The 10,791-nt window shown below is 33.4% G+C and overlaps 1 non-coding gene across 1 annotated transcript; it reads left to right on the top strand.

Moving 5' to 3' along the window:
• The first annotated feature begins 2,534 nt into the window (after positions 1-2,534).
• On the top strand, positions 2,535-2,641 carry LOC124972797 (U6 spliceosomal RNA). The gene has a single exon (XR_007106571.1). It is a non-coding gene; the product is annotated as a U6 spliceosomal RNA (small nuclear RNA).
• Positions 2,642-10,791: the final 8,150 nt, after the last annotated feature.

Here is a 10,791-nt window from a genome sequence, read left to right as displayed (position 1 = left end):
TAAAAGCTATACATGGAAAACAATTACAACTTGCATGAAGACAAGTAATTTCAGCAAAGAAATGGAAAATATAGAAAAGCACAAAATGGAAGTTCTAGAAAAAAATGCAGGATGTGAGGATACTTTGGAAGTATCCATCACTAAACTTGACAGAACAGAAGAAACATGGAACTTTAAAATAGACAATTAGAAACTGTCTAATGGAACACACCAAAAGTAAAATTTATCCCAGACATTAAATTTTAGAATGGCATCAATTTAAACTACATGCAATTCTACCCCAAGAAGGAGGACAGAGGGGAACTGGGTTGAAGTAATATTTGAGAAAATAAAAAATAACAGCTGAAAACTTTACAAAAGTAATTAAAGATGTTAAAGAGGTAGTTGATGAATGTAAAAAATCAACAAGAATAAAAAATACCCTGACCACACAAACTCTTTCTCTATCCCCCTCCCTCAATACACTTGCTTTGCACACACCCCCATGTGCATGTGCATGCAGGCACACACACACACATGCACTCACAAGTTATATTTTAAGCTACTACATATGAAAGATAAAGATAAAATTTTCTTTGTGTTGGAAAGTAAGTACAGGTTCAATAAAGAGGAACAAAAATAATGGTAGGATTCTTGACATAAAATACACAAGGCAAAAGTCAAAGGAACCACATCATTAAAGAACTTAAAGAGACAAAAATAACTGTCAACCAGCAAGTCAGTATCCAGTTAAAAATATTTCATAAATGAAGAAAAGGACTTTTCAAGCAATCTAAAGTCAAGATTACTCATTAAAAATGAACTTCATTGTAAGAAATGTTAAGTCAATTTCTTCAGACAAGTGGATTTACTACCAGAAAGATACGTGGGTCCTTACAAAGAAATGCCAAAAATGGTAAAAATTAAGGCAAATAATTTTGTTATTTTTAATTACATTAAATATAACTGATTATTTAAAGCAAAAATAGTGATGATACAATGCATGTTTACAGCATGTGTAAAATTTCTAAGAAAATATTTCAAAAAGTGGATAGAAAAATGGGAGTACATTTTTTAGTAAACTCCAGACACTATATATGAAGTGACTTATTTGAAGATTGACTATAATTAAATAAAAACGTAGGTCAAAACCTTCCGTCTTAAATAATATTTTGATGCATTTAAATTCAAATTATATTTAAAATAATCAAAATTGGATAAAATAAAATTATAACAATCACTTTAATAAAGAAAAAATAAAAGAATATAAAATGGCTAAGAAAAGGATAGACTTTAAACTAAATATGTTCACAGTAACATTAAATCTTAATGAACTATGCATACTAAAAAAATACAGAGATTGATGGGCCAAATGGACAAGAGTAAGACCCATGTTTTCTTCAAGAAATAAATTTTAAAATTAATATATAATTAGTGCAAAATTGAAAAGATATAAAATATACTGTAGTGCTCAGTGGGCTGATTGGTGGGCTGCCCAGTGGGCAGATGTAGCTCTGCAGGTCTGAAGCTGCCGACACAGAGCTCTGCCCACGTGAACCCGCCAGGTGTTGGCTGGCCTGGCAGGAGCAGGCGGGCGCTGGGTTTGCCCTGCAGTCTGACTCTACCTCGGGCTGTCTAGGACCAGCAAACCCTAGGAACTCGTGGGGCTCCATCCTGGGTGGTCGGGTGCAGGACGCGCCTGCAGCGAAAGGCAAGGAGCATGACAGCACCCGCAGCTGTCAGTCTGCCATCCTAGCCAGCCATTGGTCCACCTGTCCGCCTGTGCTCGGCAGCCGTTGGCTTAACGCGTAGCCCGCAAATTTTAACTGTTCGGCGATTGACCAGATCGGTACTTAGTCTGGAAAATTCAACTATTTAAGCGAAACTCCCCCGCTATGTTTTCTCTCATATGCTTTCTCTCTCTTCAGGGTAGACACTGTTAGTTTGCCAAATAAAATATGTTGCATGAGTTCTGTTCTAGAGTGCTTTATCTGGGCGCCTTTTCACTTTTCATATACCACATGAAGTCTAACTCAAAGAAAACTGAATAATGCGTACTGATACCAGAAAACATAGATTTCAGAAGGGATATTAGGGATAAAAAGGAAGCATGAAGAAAACACAAAATCTGAATTTTTTCTATAAACAAAAATAGAGTTTAAAAGTATAAGGAGCAAAAATAGTATAATGGAAAGATGACAGAAAAATAAAAAGTTGTAGAAAGATAATGCAAAATTCACCACTTAGTAATTGAAAGAACAGGAACACAGAAACCAATGAGGATATATTAGACAAAAGTAACAGCATCCACCAGTTTGAAATATTGGCATTTATAGAACACTTCTCCCAACAACACAAACTTACACATTCTTTATATTATAAAATATAACTTATGCTAGTACTTATCCTTGGTCACAAAATAAACCTTAATAAGTTATCAATAGGTAAAATTATTTATGGGATATTTTCTGTCCATAAGGTAAGTAAAGAAAATATCAATAAAGGCAAACATTTGGGGAATGCAAAAATATTTAGAAGTTAAACCTATACCTCTAGTGCTAGATTTGGCAGCACATATACTAAAATTGGAAAGATACAGAGAAGATTATCATGACCTCTGCACAAGGGTGACATGCAAATTTGTGAAGTGTTCCATAGTTTTAAACAGTTAAAAGAGCAATTACAGGAAACAAAAGATCATTTCAATAAAGAAATACAGATTCTGAAAAAACAAACAGAAATCCCTGAAATGAAGGAAACAATAAACCAAATTAAGAACTCCATAGAAAGCATAACCAATAGGATAGAACACCTGGAAGACAGAACCTCAGATATTGAAGACAAAATATTTAACCTTGAAAACAAAGTTGACCAAACAGAGAAATGGTAAGAAATCATGAACAGAATCTCCAAGAACTATGGGATAACATGAAAAGGTCAAATTTAAGAATTATTGGGATTGAGGAAGGCTTAGAGAAACAAACCAAAGGAATGAACAATCTATTCAATGAAATAATATCAAAGAATTTCCCAAATCTGAAGAATGAAATGGAAAATCAAGTTCAAGAGGCTTATAGGACTCCAAATACACAAAATTACAACAGACCCACACCAAGGCACATTATAATGAATACCTAACATACAGAATAAAGACAGAATTTTAAAGGCTGTGAGAGAAATGAACCAAATTACATTCAGGGGGAAACCAATAAAGATATCAGCATATTTCTCATCCCACACCTTAAAAGCTAGGAGGGTGTGGAACAACATATTTCAAGTTCTGAAAGAACATGGAGGCCAACCAAGAAACTTATATCCAGCAAAACTAACCTTTCAATTTCATGATGAAGTAAAATCCTTTCATGATAAAAAAAAGTTAAATGAATTTACAAATAGAAGCCTGCACTACAAAACATTCTCAGCAAAATATTCCATGAGGAGGAAATAAAAAAAAAAAAAACAAAACAGCGTGAGTCAGTGAAGGAAAGGACTACCCAAAATGAAAAGTCAATAAAAGGAGAAACCAAGTAGAGCTGAACAGCAAAATAAGTCAAAATGACCAAGAATACAAATCATATCTAAATAATAACCCTGAATGCTAATGGCTTAAACTCATTAATCAAAAGACACACACTGGCAGATGGATTAAAAAAAAAAGACCCAAGAATATGCTGCCTTCAAGAGACTCATCTCATAGGAAAAGACATCCACAAACTAAATATGAAAGGATGGGAAAAAACATACCACACACATGGACTCAATAAAAAGGTAGGGGTTTCCATTCTCATATCAGATAAAGTGAACCTCAAACCACAGTTAGTCAGAAGGGATAAGGAAGGACATTTCATTCTGCTTAAGGGAAGCATATATCAAGAAGACACAACAATCATAAATATTTATGGCCCAAACAATGGCACATCAATGTACATCAAACAAATCCTTCTCAATTCCCTGAACCAAATATATCAAAACACAATAATACTGGGTTGCTCTAACACACCTGTCTCATCACTAGATAGTTCTTCCCCCCAAAAAGAAAAAAAAAAACTGAAAAAAGAAACCATAGAAATCAATAATACAATCAATAATTTAGACTTAACAGACATATATAGAATATTTCATCCATCGATGAGTGAATACACTTTTCTCTCAGAAGGACATGGACCCTTCTCTAAAATAGACCATATATTATGCAACAAAGCAACTCTTTGTAAATACAAAAAAAAAATAGGGATACTACATTTTATTCTATCCGATCACAATGGAATGAAATTAGAAGTCAATGATAAAATAAAAAACAGAAACTACTCCAACACCTGGAGACTAAATAATATGCTATTCACTGATGCATGGATAGCAGAAGACATCAGGGAGGAGACAAAAAAATTCTTAGAGGTAAACGAGAACAATGATACAACATACCAAAATTCTGGGACACTATGAAAGCAGAACTAAGAAGCAAATTCATTGCATGGAGAACATCCATTAAAAGACAAAAAAATCGACAAATAAATGACTTAACATTACATCTCAAAGTCCTAGAAAAAGAACACATCAATACCAAAATTAGTAGAAGACAGGAAACAATTAAAATAAGAACTGAAATCAGTGGTATTGAAACAAAAGAAACAATTCAAAATATTGACAAAGCAAAAAGTTGGTTCTTTGAAAAAATAAACAAAATTGATAAGCCCTTAGCCAAAATAGCAAAGAGAAGGAGAGAGAAAAGTCAAATTATTAAAATTTATGAAGAAAAAGAAAATACCATGAAAGAAACATTTGAAATAGAAACATAATTAGAATCTATTTTGAAAATCTATACTCCAACAAAATTGAAAATATCAAAGAAATCAACAAATTTCTAGAGACACATGATCCTCTCATACTGAATCAGGAAGACATATACAATTTAAACAGATCAATTTCAAGCAATGAAATAGAAGAAGCCACCAAAAGCCTACGAACCAAGAAAAGTCTGGGACCAAACGAATTCTCAGTTGAATTCTACAAGACCTTCAAAGAAGAACTCATTCCAATACTCCTCAAAGTATTCCATGAAATAGAAGAGGAGGTAACCCTTCCAAACTCACTCTATGAAACTAATATCACCCTGATACCAAAAGCAGACAAACACACATCAAGGAACAAACACTTCAGACCAATATCCCTAATGAAATTAGATGCAAAAATCCTTAACAAAATACTGGCAAACTGCATAGAAAATCATATTAAAAAGATAGTGCACCGTGATCAAATCAGGATTTTTTCAGGGATGGAAGGTTATTTCGACAACCAGAAATCAAAAATGTAATTCATCACCTCAATAGAGTTAAAGTTAAGAATCACATGATTATTTCAATAGATGCTGAGAAAGTGTTTGATAAAATACAGCACCCCATCATGATGAAAATACTAGAATAAAAAGGAATAGTAGGAACAAACCTCAACATTGTAAAGGCTATGTATGGTGAGCCCACAGACAACATCAATCTTAATGGAGAAAAAATGAAAGCATTCCCTCTAAAAACTGGAACAAGACAGGGATGTATGTCCTCTTTCACTGCTTGTATTCAACATTGTGCTTGAAACACTTGCCACAGCAATTAGACAGACCAAAGAAATTAAAGAGATACAAATAGGAAAAGAAGAACAAAAGCTGTCACTATTTGCTGATGATATGGTCCTAAATTTAGAAGACTCAAAAAAACACCACTAGCAAACTTTTAGAACTGATAAATGAATTCAGCAAACTAGCAGGATACAAAATCAATACACATAAATCTAATGCACTTCTACTCATAACTGATGAATCCTCTGTATGAGAAATTAGGAAAACCACTCCATTCTCAATAGCCTCAAAAAATATAAACAATTTGGGAATTAATCTAACAAAAGAGGTGAAAGACCTCTACAATGAAAACTACAGAACACTAAAGAAAGAGATTTCAGAAAACCTTAGAACATGGAAAGACCTCCCATGTTCTTGGATAGGCAGAATTAATATTGTCAAAATGGCCTTTCTACCAAAGGTGCTATAGAGATTAAATGCAATTACAATTAAAATCCAAGTGACATTCCTCATAGAAATAGAGAAAGCAATCATGAACTTCATCTGGAAGAACAAGAGAACTCAAATAGCCAAAGCAACCCTGAGTAGAAAAAGTGAAACAGGAAGTATCACAATACCAGACCTTAAACTATACTACAGAGCAGTAGTAACAAAACCAGCATGGTATTGGCACCAAAATAGACAGGTTGACCAGTGGTACATAATAGAAGACACAGAGACAAGCCCACATAAATACAGTCACCTCATCCTAGATGAAGAAGCCAAAAACATACAATGGAGAAAAGATAGCCTGTTTAACAAATGGTGCTGGGAAAACTGGAAATCCACATGCAATAAAATGAAATAAACCTCTATCTCTCACCCTGCTCAAAACTCAACTCAAAATGGATCAAGGACTTAGAATTAGACCAGAGATCCTACACCTAACAGAAGACAATGTAGGCCTGAATCTTCATCATGTTGGCTTAGGATCAGACTTCCTTACCAAGACTCCCAAAGCAAAAGAAATCAAAGCAAGAGTCAATAAATGGGATGGATTCAAACTAAAAAGATTTTTCTCCACAAAGGATACAATCAATAATTTGAAAAGAGAGTCCACATAGTGGGAGAAAATCTTTTTCACATGCACTTCAGATAGAGCATCTATCTGCAAAATTTGTAAAGAACTTTCAAAACAAAGAACCCAATCAATAAATGGGCCAAGGAATTGGACACTTTACAGAAGAAAACATATGGGTGATTAATATGTGGGTTTGTCTCTGTGTCTTCTATTCTGTACCACTGGTCTACCTGTCTATGTTGGTGTCAATACCATGCTGTTTTTGTTACTATTGCTCTGTAGTGTAGTTTAAGGTCTGGTATTGTGATACTTCCTGTTTCACTTTTTCTACTCAGGATTGTTTTGGCTATTTGAGTTCTCTTGTTCTTCCAGATGAAGTTCATGATTGCTTTCTCTGTTTCTATGAGGAATGTCATTGGATTTTAATTGTAATTGCATTTAATCTCTATAGCACCTTTGGTAGAATGGCCATTTTGACAATATTAATTCTGCCTATCCAAGAACATGGGAGGTCTTTCCATGTTCTAAGGTTTTCTGCAATCTCTTTCTTTAGTGTTCTGTAGTTTTCATTGTAGAGGTCTTTCACCTCTTTTGTTAGATTGATTCCCAAGTATTTTTTTTTTTGAGGTTATTGTGAATGGAGTGGTTTTCCTAATTTCTCATTCAGAGAATTTGACACTTATGAATAGAAATGCATTAGATTTATGTGTATTGATTTTCTATTCAGCTAGTTTGCTAAATTCATTTATTAGGTCTAGAAGTTTTCTGGTGGAGTTTTTTAGATCCTCTAAATATGGAATCATGTCATCAGCAAATAGTGACAACTTGAGTTCTTTTTTTCCTACTTGTATCCCTTTAGTTTCTTTCATCTGTCTAGTTGCTCTGGCTAGTGTTTCAAGGACGATGTTGAATAGAAGTGGTGAAAGAGGACATCCCTGTCTTGTTCCAGTTTTTAGAGGGAATGCTTTCAGTTTTTCTCCATTGAGAATGATGTTGACCATGGGCTTCGCATAGACAGCCTTTACTAGAGAAAGTAGGAATGGAAGAAATTTACCTCAACTTCGTAAAGGTTAATATAATATATGACAAACCCAACGCTAGCATCATACTGAATGAATAAAAACTGAAAGAATTTCCTCTAAAACCGGAAATGGTCTGCAAGACAAGTATGTCCACTCTCACCACTTCTATTCAGCATAGTTCTTGAAACTCTAACCAGAGAATCAGGAAAGAGAAGTATATTAAAGGGATATAAATAGGAATAGAGGAAGTCAAATTATCTGCGTTTGCTGATAACATGATCCAATAGTTACAAAACCACAAGGGGGAAAAAACGTCTTTTAGAACTTTTAGCAAAGCAGCAAGCTACAGATCAACATACATAAACCAATCACTTTCCTATACTATTACAATGAATCTGCTGAAAAAGAAATTAGGAAAACTATCCCATTCACAAAAACTGCAAATAAAATACTTGAAAATAAATCTCACCAAGGACATTGCCAGAAGTACTGACCTCCTTGTCAAGATTCTTAAACAGACACTTCCAAAAGAAGAAATACAAATGTCAGCAAATACATGAAAAAATGTTCAACATCACTGTGATGAAAAAGGCAAATTAAAACTACATTGGAATTTTATCTCCAGTCAAAATGGCAATGATCAAGAATACAAATAATAATAATATACACTGGTGAGAATGTGGGGGGAAAGGCACACTCATATATGGTTGGTAGGATTGCAAATTAGTACATCCACTCTGGAAAACAGTATGGAGATTCCTCCAAAAACTAGGAATGGAACCTCCAAATGAACCAGTTATCTCAATCTTTGGTATTTATCCCAAACACCTATATTCAACATTCTATAAGGATGCAGCCACATGAGTGTTTATAGCAGTGCAATTCACAATAATCAGGTTATGGGACCAGCCCAGATGCCTCTTAGCAGATAAGTGAATAAAGAAAATATGGTATATATACACAAGGAGTTTCACTGAGTGGTAAAAAAATGAAATTATCACATTTGCTTGTAAATGAATGAAACTGGAGATCATCATGCTAAGTAAAACAAGACAGACTCAACAAATCGAGTCAAATGTATTATCTCATATGCAGAAGTTAGACCAAAAAATGAGGAAAAATTAAAATGATGGTGTAATTCCTTGAAAATAGAAGAGAGATCAGTGGAGTGAAGAGGTGGATTGAGGGGGAGGGAGAAAGGAAGGAAAAACGGGGAAGTGGTGGTATGAAATTAATCAAACCATCCTATGTGCTTGTAGGAATATATCACAGTGAATTTCAACTTTATGTACCTTTATAAAACCCCCAATTAAAAAAAAAACTATAAATAAATAGAAGGAAGACAAGTAGTAGTGAGAGTAGAGGAAAGGGAACAGAGGGAGAGGGGAGGGAAAGGAAAGGGGAAATACTGGGGACTGTGATGGATCAGATTTTATTCTATGCTGTATCAGTTTGTCTAAATAAACCCCACTATTATGCATAACTATAATGTACTAATATAAATTTAAAAAAATAGTTGAAGGTGGACAAGTGAAAGTTCAATAGAAAACACAAACATAAATTGTCTTCATTTTCTTTTACAAATGTTGTGATTTTTGTACTTCACATCAGGTTCTATGCTTTATTTTGGGCTAATTTTCAAAGATCAATGTACATTATATCTAGGTTCTTTTTTCCCCTTTTTGCATATCAATTACTTAGTTACCATTGTTTGAAAGTCTATTTTCTCCAATGAATTACAAGGTAACTTTGTTGAAATCAATCCATAAATCAACTATTTTAAAAAATAAAAAGATGGAGAAGAAAATGAAGAATCACACTAAAGACAGTATTTTGTTATTAAATTCACTTTCAAAGCAAATGCAGAAAAAATATAATGGGGAAAGTATATTCTTTTCAAATAATGGTATAAAATGTTTAGAAAGTCATATGCCAAAAAATACAATCTGTACCTTGTACCACTTATCAAAATTAGCTCAATGTGTTATAAAAGAATATGTAAAATTTAAAACTACTAATATTTAAAAATTAAATATGAGAATGTACTTATAATCTGGAATTGGACAACAATTTCTGAGAAAAAAAACAAAATATAAAATCCCTAAAATTAAGAAAAAGTTAAGTTGAACTTCCTCAAAATTTAAAATTTTTCTTGTGTAAAGACAAGAAAAAAGTAAATACTGTATAATTCTACTCTATAATCTTCTAAATTTTACAAACTAATCAAAGTAAATTAGCAGAAAGCAGATCAGTGGTTGCCTTGGGATAGAGAGTAGGAAGTTATGGAAAAGATGGATAACAAAGTGACAAAAAACCTTTTGGAGTGATGGCTATGTTTACTATCTTAAATGTGGCAATGTTTCCACATCTGTATACATATGTCAAAAATCATCAAGTAGGCTGAGCATGGTGGTGCATATCTGTAATTTGGTCAGTTCTGGAGACTGAGGCAAGAGGACTGTGATTTCAAAGTCAGCCTCAGCAACTTAATGGGGACCTAGGCAACTTATCAAGACCCTGTCTCTAAATAAAAAAATAAATAAATATAAATGACTGCACATGTGGCTCAGTGGTTAAGTGCCTCTGGGTTCACTCCCTGGAAACAAAAAAATAAAATTAATTATCAACTAATATACTTTAAATACATGGATCTTTACAGATTTATATGGCACATGAATAAACAGTTACATATAAAGGTACTGACAAAAGTTACCGAACTACAGAATGGGAAAACAATTAAAAAGTCCTATCTGATAAGGAACTTGTATCTAGAATATATAAAATACAATATTAAGGAAACAAGCCAATAGAAAAATTGGAGCCATGTATGATGATGCATGCATGTAATCTGAGCAACCTCAAAAGCTGAGGCAGGAGGATCTCAGGTTCAAAATCTAAAAAAATAAAATTTAATAAAAAGGGTTGTGGATACAACTAAGTTTTAAAGGCACTCTGGGTTTTACTTCAAATTCAAAAAACAAAACAAAACAACACAAAACCTGGGGCTAAATAGTTGAATAAAGACTTCACCAAAAATTGTACACAGATTTAAGATAAGAAAAATAAAAGATGTTCACTACATTATTCATTAGGGAAAAAGATGTTATTGTATAAATATTAAAGTATAAGAATAAAAATGGTGACAAACATGTAAACATGTC

This window comes from Sciurus carolinensis, chromosome X, assembly GCF_902686445.1.
Source record: "Sciurus carolinensis chromosome X, mSciCar1.2, whole genome shotgun sequence".
In the NCBI taxonomy this organism is placed as follows: Eukaryota; Metazoa; Chordata; class Mammalia; order Rodentia; family Sciuridae; genus Sciurus; species Sciurus carolinensis.
The sequence above is the reverse complement of the archived record's forward strand: the minus strand, read 5'-3'. Positions and strand labels throughout refer to the sequence as shown.